The sequence below is a fragment of the Arachis hypogaea genome, chromosome 18 (assembly GCF_003086295.3).
Source record: "Arachis hypogaea cultivar Tifrunner chromosome 18, arahy.Tifrunner.gnm2.J5K5, whole genome shotgun sequence".
NCBI lineage: Eukaryota > Viridiplantae > Streptophyta > Magnoliopsida > Fabales > Fabaceae > Arachis > Arachis hypogaea.
The window spans coordinates 107,833,163-107,842,493 of record NC_092053.1 but is presented as its reverse complement, the minus strand read 5'-3'; the positions used below and the strand labels follow the sequence as shown (position 1 = coordinate 107,842,493).

At 32.9% G+C, this 9,331-nt stretch overlaps 1 non-coding gene across 1 annotated transcript; it reads left to right on the top strand.

Annotated features, from left to right (window-relative positions):
• Window positions 1–823: 823 nt before the first annotated feature.
• LOC112774362 (small nucleolar RNA R71) lies at window positions 824–931 on the top strand. The gene has a single exon (XR_003188855.1). It is a non-coding gene; the product is annotated as a small nucleolar RNA R71 (small nucleolar RNA).
• Window positions 932–9,331: the final 8,400 nt, after the last annotated feature.

Genomic DNA, 9,331 nt, shown 5'->3' with positions numbered 1-9,331 from the left:
GTCCCAGGAGGTCTTCCTCACTAGGATTCACGTCCTCCTCCTCCTCTTTGGGTTCGGCCACACCAAGGAAGGTAATGGCCTTACACTCTCTTTTTGGATTCTCTTCTGTATTGCTTGGGACGGTACTAGGAAGAGTTTCAGTGACCCTTTTACTCAGCTGGCCCACTTGTGCCTCCAAATTTCTAATGGAGGACCTTGTTTCATTCATGAAACTTAGAGTGGCCTTAGATAGATCAGAGACTATGTTTGCTAAGCTAGATGGATTCTGCTCAGAATTCTCTGTCTGTTGCTGAGTGGATGATGGAAAAGGCTTGCTATTGCTAAACCTGTTTCTTCCACCATTATTAAAGCCTTGTTGAGGCTTTTGTTGATCCTTCCATGAGAAATTTGGATGATTTCTCCATGAGGGATTATAGGTGTTTCCATAGGGTTCACCCATGTAATTCACCTCTGCTATTGTAGGGTTCTCAGGATCATAAGCTTCTTCCTCAGAAGATGCCTCTATAGTACTGTTGGATGCAGCTTGCAATCCATTCAGACTCTGAGAAATCATATTGACTTGCTAAGTCAATATTTTGTTCTGAGCCAATATGGCATTCAGAGCATCAATTTCAAGAACTCCCTTCCTCTGAGGTGTCCCATTACTCACAGGATTCCTTTCAGAAGTGTACATGAACTGGTTATTTGCAACCATGTCAATGAGTTCCTGAGCTTCTGCAGGTGTTTTCTTTAGGTGAATGGATCCACATGCAAAATGGTCCAATGACATCTTAGATAATTCAGACAGACCATCATAGAATATATCCAGGATAGTCCATTCTGAAAGCATGTCAGAAGGATACTTTTTGGTCAGTTGCTTGTATCTCTCCCAAGCTTCATAGAGGGATTCACCTTCTTTCTGTCTGAAGGTTTGAACATCCACTCTAAGCTTGCTAAGCTTTTGAGGAGGAAAGAACTTGGCTAAGAAAGCCGTGACCAGCTTATCCCAAGAGTTCAGGCTATCCTTAGGTTGAGAATCCAACCATATTCTAGCTCTGTCTCTTACAGCAAACGGGAAAAGCATAAGCCTGTAGACCTCAGGATCAACCCCATTGGTCTTAACAGTATCACAGATTTGCAAGAATTCAGTTAAGAACTGAAAAGGATCTTCTGATGGAAGTCCATGAAACTTGCAATTCTGTTGCATCAGAGAAACTAATTGAGGCTTTAGCTCAAAATTGTTTGCTCCAATGGCAGGGGTTGAGATGCTTCTTCCATGTAAATTGGAATTTGGTGCAGTAAAGTCACCAAGCATCTTCCTTGCATTGTTATTATTTTTGGCCATGTCTTCTTCTTTTTCGAAAATTTCTGTCAGATTTTCTCCAGAGAGTTGTGCTTTAGCTTCCCTTAGCTTCCTCTTCAGAGTCCTTTCAGGTTCAGGATCAGCTTCAACACGAATGCTCTTATCCTTGTTCCTGCTCATATGAAAAAGAAAAAAACAGAAAAGAAGAGGAATCCTCTATGTCACAGTATAGAGATTCCTTTATGTGAGTAGAAGAGGAAAAGAAATTCGAACACAGAAAGAGGGAGAGGGTTCAAATTTTTAAGAAGAAGAGAAGTGTTAGTAGATAAATAAATAATTAGAAGGAGATGAGAGAGAAGAATTTTCGAAAATAATTGAAAAGAAAAGAAAAATATTTTTGTTTTTAATTTAAAATTAAAATTAAAATTCAAAAATTAAAAAAAAAAAAAGAAAAATGAAATTAAATTAAAAGTTAAAACAATTAGTTACTTAAAAAAGAATTTTGAAAAAGGGGAAGGTGATTTTCGAAAATTAGAGAGAGAGAATTAGTTAGGTAGTTTTGAAAAAGATATGATTGAAATAGTAAACTTTTTTTAAAATCAAACAAAAAGTCAAGTAGTTAATTGAAAAAGATTTGAAAATCAATTTTTGAAAAGATAAGAAGTTAGAAAATATTTTGAAATTGATTTTGAAAAAGATGTGATTGAAATTTATTTTGAAAAAGATTTAAAAAAAATTTAAAAAGATTTGATTTTGAAAATTAAAGTTGATTACTTGACTAACAAGAAACAAAAAGATATGATTTTAAAATTTAAAGATTGAACCTTTCTTACTAGGCAAGTAACGAACTTAAAATTTTTTAATCAATCACATTAATTGTTAGCATTAATTTCGAAAATATGAAATAGAAATAAGAAAAAGATTTTGAAAATAAATTTTGAAAATTTTCAAAAATTATGAAAGAAAAATGAAAAAGATTTTATTTTTGAAAAAGATTTGAAAAAGATAGAATTTTTAAATTGAAAATTTGACTTGACTCATAAGAAACAACTAAATTTTAAAAAGTTTTGAAAAAGTCAACTCAAATTTTCGAAAATTTATGAGTGAATAAGGGAAAAATATTTTTTTTATTTTTGAATTTTAATGATGAGAGAGAAAAACAATGAAAAGACTCAAAACATGAAAATTATGAATCAAAACACACAATGCATGCAAGAACACTTTGAATGTTAAGATAAACACCAAGAACATTTTGAAGATCAAGATGAACATCAAGAACATGTTTTTGAAAAATTTTTAGGAAAAGAAAAACATGCAAGATACCAAACTTAGAAATTTTCAAACTTTAGACACTAATGATTCAAAAATGCATATGGAAAACAAGAAAAGACACAAAACATAAAAATGCAAAGATCAAATAAAGAAGATCATCAAGAACAACTTGAAGATCATGAAGAACATATGATAAATTTTTGAAAATTAAAGAAAATTATAAAAGCATGCAATTGACACCAAACTTAAGAATTGACACTATACTTAAACAAGAAACACAAAATATTTTTAGTTTTTTTATTTTATTAATTTTTTTGGTTTTTTTTTTCGAAAATAAGAAATAAAAAGCTTAAAAATAAAATAAAATTACCTAATCTGAGCAACAAGATAAACCATCAGTTGTCCAACCTCGAACAGTCCCCGGCAACGGTGCCAAAAATTTGGTATGGACAATTGTGATCGTTCATTCCTTGGTAACGGCGCTAAAAACTTAATACGCACGTTCATAATCTTAGTTCTTTGTCACAACTTCGCACAACTAACCAGCAAGTGCACTGGGTCGTCCAAGTAATAAACCTTACGTGAGTAAGAGTCGATCCCACGGAGATTGTCGGCTTGAAGCAAGCTATGGTCATCTTGCAAATCTCAGTCAGGCGGATTCAAATGGTTATAGAGAATTGATAATTAAAATATAATTAAAACATAAAATATGATAGAGATACTTATGTAATTCATTAGTGAGAATTTCAGATAAGCGTATAGAGATGCTTTTGTTCCTCCTGAACCTCTGCTTTCCTGCTGTCTTCATCCAATCATTCCTACTCCTTTCCACGGCAAGCTTTATATAGGGCATCACCGTTTTCAATGGCTACTTCTCGTCCTCTCAGTGAAAATGGTTACGGCTATTCATCTGTCGATTCTCGATCATGCTGGAATAGAATTCAGTAATCCTTTTGCGTCTGTCACTACGCCCAGCACTCGCGAGTTTGAAGCTCATCACAGCCATCCCTTCTCAGATCCTACTCGGAATACCACAGACAAAGTTTAGACTTTCCGGATCTCAAGAATGGCCGCCAATAATTCTAGCCTATACCATGAAGACTCTGATCATAAATCAGGAGGCTAAGAGATATGCATTCAAGCTTGCTTTCATGTAGAACGGAAGTGTTTGTCAGACATGCGTTCATAAGTGAGAATGGTGATTAGCATCACATAATCATCACATTCATCATATTCTTGTGTGCGAATGAATATCTTAGAGAAGAAATAGGCTTGAATTGAATAGAAAAATAATAGTACTTTGCATTAATTCATGAGGAACAGGAGAGCTCCACACCTTAATCTATGGTGTGTAGAAACTCTACCGTTGAAAATACATAAGAACAAGGTCTAGGCATGGCCGAATGGCTAGCCTCCATGATCTAAGAACTAAACGTCCAGAGATGTAAATACAATAGTAAAAAGTCCTATTTATACTAAAAGTAGTTACTAGGATTTACAGAGATAAGTAAATGATGCAGAAATCCACTTCCGGGCCCACTTGGTGTGTGCTTGGGCTGAGCATTGAAGCTTTCACGTGTAGAGGTCTTCCTTGGAGTTGAACGCAGGTTTGTAACCTATTTCTGGCGTTTAACTCTGCTTTGCAACCTGTTTCTGGCGTTTAACTCCAGAATAGGGCAGAAAGATGGCGTTGAACGCCAGTTTGCATCATCTAAACTCGAGCAAAGTATGGATTATTATATATTTCTGGAAAGCCCTGAATGTCTACTTTCCAACGCAATTGAGAGCGTGCCATTTGGACTTCTGTAGCTCCAGAAAATCCACTTTGAGTGCAGGGAGGTCAGAATCCAACAGCATCTGCAGTCCTTCTTCAGCCTCTGAATCAGATTTTTGCTCAAGTCCCTCAATTTCAGCCAGAAAATACCTGAAATCATAGAAAAATACACAAACTCATAGTAAAGTCCAGAAATGTGAATTTTAAATAAAAACTAATAAAAATATAGTAAAAACTAACTAAATCATACTAAAAACTATATAAAAACAATGCCAAAAAGTGTATAAATTATCCGCTCATCAGTGGTGTATATGGAGGTGGTGGTCCTTGGGAGTAACTAGGTTGGAATTGGGGTGGATCTATGTATTGCTCATATGGCTCATAGTGTGGTTGATATGGTGGATAAGGGTTAGAATCATGTGATGGTGTTTGGTAGTAGGGAGCTTGTGAGTATGGTGGTCCAGAGTTGTGTTGAGGAGGTGGTTCATAAGCATATGGTGGGACTTATTGGTAAGGGGGTCCACCATATTCATCATCTTGGTACGCTCCCTGGAATGGCTCTTAACCAATTTAATTTGGTGGAGGTTGGTTGTCACGAAGAGGTCCACCATAACTATTGTCTTGGTATGCATCACAGAATGGTTGTTGGTTATAGCGCATTGGAGGGGGTTGTTGCCAAGAGGGTTGATCAAATCCTTGTGGCTCCTCCCATCTTTGATTCTTCCAACCTTGATGCCTATTTTCATTATAGTTTCTATTTCTTACAACAACATTGGAACTAAACTTGAAGCCAGAGGAGTGAGAATTCATAGTAGCTAAAGAAAATAAAAACAGAAACTAATAAAAAAATTAATGAAAATAAACTCCTAAAACTAGAAACACCGACAACAATATAAGATAAAGATTTGAAAAAGGTTTAAAATTTGAAAAGGTTTGATTTTTAAAATTTTTTAAATTTTAAAATTTGAATTTTGAATTTTGGAATTTAAATATTGAAATTTGAAATTTGAAATTTGATTTTTGAAATAAGATAAGATAAGATTTTGAAAAAGATATGATTTTTTTTTTTAAAAGGATTTGAATTTTGAAATTTAAAACTAAGATAAGATAAGATAAAAATTTTAAAATAAAAATCTGAATTTTTTTTTGTAATTTTTGAAAAAAATCAATTAAAATAAAGAGAAAAGATATTTTTTAATTTAATGAGGAAAGAGAAAAACAATAAAATGACATCAAACTTAAAATTTTTAGATCAAAACGAAGAAAACAACCAAGAACAACTTGAAGGTCAAGATGAACATGAAGAACATACAATTTGAAGATCAAGATAAACACCAAGAACAAATTTTTGAAAAATTTTTAAGAAATTAAAATATTATTTTCAAAAATTTTAATAACTAAATAAAAACTAATAACCTCTTAATTTACGAAAAAGCAAAAATAAAAACAAATAAACAAGTAAAAGCAAATATTTATAATAACCAATAATAAGGCACACGTTTGCAATTTTCCGGCAACGGGCCCATTTTGACGATCGGGTTTTCTGTCAGTAAAGAATTTTTCTAAAAATATAATCGCGTTGCAAGTATAGTTTCTAAACCAACAGAGAATCCTTTCATACAAAAGTTTGGTTGTCACTTAAGCAAACCCAATAAAATTTATAACTGAAGTATTTAAACCTCGGGTCGTCTCTCAAGGAATTGCAGGGAGGTGTATTTATTATTGGTTATGGTTTTTCTGAGAAGATTTTGAGTTTGAGAATAGAAAAATAAATAATTGTAATTTAAAGCAGTGGAAATTAAAAAGAGAATTTATATAATTAATTAAAAATCCTTGACCGGGGTGTGATTAATTGGAAGTTCTATCCTTGTTGGAATATTCTCAAGTGTAGTGTAAAGAGGTTGTTGTTTTCACTTAGTTAACCCTTACTAAGTAAAGGAAAGTCAAGTGATTGAACTGACTCTTATCCACAAATCCTAGTCCTTTTCCTTGGGAAGGTCTAGCGTTAGTAGATACAGAATTAGCCAACAATGTCCAATTTAACTAAGCACTTAAGCATTTCAACTCAAGTGTCTCCTCTTAATCAACCCCATGTCAAGTGAAAAATCTACTCCATTGACATAGATGCCAATTTCACATAATAAATGACTAAATAAATACTTGAAGATAATCAAACAAATAATGAGGTAAATAGAAAAAACACTCTTTGCATTAATAATGTCATAAAAGCTTTCCAGTTGTAACTCTGAATAAGGATTAAAGATATAAAAGAGTAAGGAAATAGGATAAAAACTAAAATCAGATAAATAGAAATTAAAGGAGCAAGAAAATAGAAAACAAACTAGAATAATAAAGTCTTCAATGGAAGTAGTAATATCCAACTCAACAGCATAAAAGTAGGAATCCTAAATCCTAGAGAGAGGAGAGGCTCTCTCTCTAAAAGCTATATCTAAAAACCTAAAATTGTGTATTTGAAAGTATGATTGATGAATCAATGGATTCTCCCACTTTATAGCCTATAATCTGTGTTTTCTGGGACGAAAATTGGGCCAAAAACAGCCCAGAAATCGCTGGTTGCGAAATCTGCCACGCTGGTTTTTCGTCACTGCGACGCGTTCGTGTGAATCACGTGTTCGTGTCACTTATCGTCAGGGAAACTATAGCAAATTATATATCATTTCAAAGCCCCAAATGTTAGCTTTCTAACGCAACTGGAATCGCATCATTTGGACCTCTGTAGCTCAAGTTATGATTGTTTGAGTGCGAAGAGATCAGGCTGGACAGCTTTGCAATTTCTTCAACTTCTTGTATTCCTTCCACTTTTGCTTACTTCCTTCCATCCTCTAAGCCATTCCTGTCTTGTAATCCCTGAAATCACTTAACGCACATATCACGGCATCGAATGGTAATAAAAGAGGATTAAACATAGGAAATTTAAGAGCACGAAGCATGTTTTCAATCATAGCACAAAATCAAGAAGGAAATTGTAAAACCATGCAATTAGTATGAATAAGTGAGTAAAGAATTGATATAAACCACTCAATTAAGCATAAGATAAATCCTAAAATAGTGGTTTATCACCCTCCCTATAGATTTTCCTTTTCAGGACGGATGAAGAGTTTAAGGAGTTTCTTTCGAGCATCTAATTGTATTCTATATCATTGTACGTACAGTTATAGTTTTTCCTCGCTTTTATTAATATATTTGTAAGAGGGATAGAAGTTGTAATGATATGAATGTATATATATTTGTAAGTATATATATATATATATATATATATATATATATATATATATATATATATATATATATATATATATGTGTGTGTGTGTGTGTGTGTGTGTGTGTGTGATTTGAATTGGGTTATATATGCTGGTTGATTGAAATAAAAAGTATTTCCGGTTTTTTCAAAGAAAACAGCGATAACGGTTTCGAGTTAAAGGCTCACATCTTATTATTAAATATACGGAAGTCGTCGTAATATTCTCGCTATTAGAGTGGCGCAGCTGGAAGCGTGACATTCAGATATTGAGAGTGTTACTTAGTTGAGCACATGACAACTTCAATTCCGTTCAAGTATTTCACCCACATGAAGAAGCGGCGGAATGTGAACTGGAGAAATTTTGTTTATCATTGTCGGCAACAAGAAGCGCATCTGAATATAAAGGATGAATGTCCTCTTAAATTTCAGTCGATTTTCCTCCTCATCAATACTCATCTCCATCGTAGAGCTTGTAAATTGCGACAAAGTCAAGCCATTGAAGTTTCTAACAACTTCCTTGTTCACCTCACTAAGCTCTTTAAATATAACTTTGCTTGGATATCGTGGCCCTAAAAAAATAGCAAAAATATTTCAATAACACAGAAATAAGTTGATAAAATACTGAAATTTGATTTACAGAACAGATTACAAAATGAATTTTTACTAGATGTACTCAAGTCAAAGGCAGCTCCTATATTTTCATGGGTGATGTGGATTTTACCATACCGTGTGTATAGTGTGTTATTGTATAGATCAAACGAATATGCCAATTCTTTCAAGAGCTTATGTGGCACATTCATGACAGGGATATGCATCAAACCACCGAATCTCAATTCTTGAAAAATAACTTTCTTTTCATCGCTCATGTTGTGGAATTTATCATGAATGTTTCTTGTAGAGCATCTCAAATTATGAATTTTTTTGTAAATAAACTATATTTATACAAAAAAATTGAGTTCTTCTAAAATCTATATGCTTATATTATATTTTGGTGTAGCAACTTTCTTGTTTGTCATATTTTCTATAAGAAATAAAAAAAGATTAATAGGTAACAATAGCACCAAATGCACCTCAATTTAGATGAAATATATACCAAATATACCGCTATTATTTCTTAATTACATCACACAATGTGAGTTCAAAAAGATATGCAACTCAATCAAACATGCATAAAATGACACAAGTAGCACTACAACAAATTATATGGGTTAGTTATAACAAAAAGAGTATAAAAACACCAAGTGCACCTCAATTCAAAAGAAATACACTGAAAGACAAACCAAATACACCGCAATTATTTTTTAATTATATCATACAATGTGAGTTCAAAAAGATATGCAACTCAATCAAATATGAATAAAATGACACCAGAAGCACTACAACAAAATTCTATGGGTAGTTACAACAAATCTATAAATAAAATTCCTGAAAAATAGACAAAAACAGATGCAAAATTCCTGAAAATGTACAAAATAACATCAGAAGCACAAGAACAATATTATGTTTTCTAGTTACAGAAAAAAGAGGGCAACAATACCAAGTACACCTTAACTCACATGAAATACATCGAAAATTTATTTCTGATTATTACAGACAAACTCAGTTCGAAACATGTAAACACTCAAACATGCACAAAAATACATTCAAATCCCTTAAACATATGTAAATATAGGTTAAACTATACGAGAAACACTACATAACATTTTTATACCTACCTAACATAGTTATCAACAAATGACAG